The sequence below is a fragment of the Egretta garzetta genome, unplaced genomic scaffold (genome assembly GCF_000687185.1).
Source record: "Egretta garzetta isolate BGI_Z169 unplaced genomic scaffold, ASM68718v1 scaffold81, whole genome shotgun sequence".
NCBI classification, from domain to species: Eukaryota; Metazoa; Chordata; class Aves; order Pelecaniformes; family Ardeidae; genus Egretta; species Egretta garzetta.
Window position 1 is genome coordinate 9281596 of NW_009258671.1, and position 954 is coordinate 9282549.

Consider the following 954-nt stretch of genomic DNA (forward strand, 5'->3'; position numbering starts at 1 on the left):
TACGCCTTCGGGGTGTGTATTAGTTTTAAAGTTGCAAAGAGTGGAAGAACAAATAGAAAGTCTCCCAGTTCAATTAACATCAAGAGATCAAGCTGAAAAATTCCTTTGCCGGTGCGCTTGCAGACTTTGTTACAGCTCTCTATGAGTATTTTTGAAAAATGCTTATAATGAAGCGGTTTATCCAGGTGATCAGTGGCTGTGTTTCACATCGCTGTCTAGTGGGTATTACTTCTAATGGCAATTAAAAACAGGAAAGCCATTCTTCACAGAGAGAATTTCACCTCTTTGCGGATGACTAGTTCAAGGCCTGCATAGAGTTTAAGTCCCACTCAAACCACTTCAGATAGCACACAGCTTTTTTATGTCCTTTATGTACTGTGAACTACTGCTGTAGAAGCCACTGGGAGAAATACTGGGTACAAAGAATAATTTTTATTGTGCCATTGAAATCAGTGGTGTTAACTCTTTCTGATCAATATGATCTGCCATCCCAAGAGTTTGTCTAGTTACTCTTCTATCCTTTGATATAATACATAATTTACAAATTAAAGGTTATCTTAGACATGCTATTGTCCAGAAATTAGGCCTTGGCGAAGGATATGTATGTGGCAGTCATAGTGCCCTCATCTGGAACGATGAGTAAGAAGTTGGGAGTTTCTTTTACACTCACCCTTGGGTGTAACAGTAGAAGCCTCTTCAGTTTTCTCCTTCTGCTCTGCCTAGGCACCTCCCCTTGTAAGTTGGAGACAACTCTGATGTTGCCCGCGAGACTTCTTCCGTGAGAAACAGTTGATGCCTGAATAAACCACGTGCAATGTAGACATGGAGAACGCTGAGCTGAGAAGGGAGCAGTTATGAACAGTTTGGAAATGTGGTGCCTGCAGAATTCGAGGGGTTAAATACTGCTTCACACAAGGCTGCATCTCAAAGTCTAGATCTGTGTTGCAGCTGCTG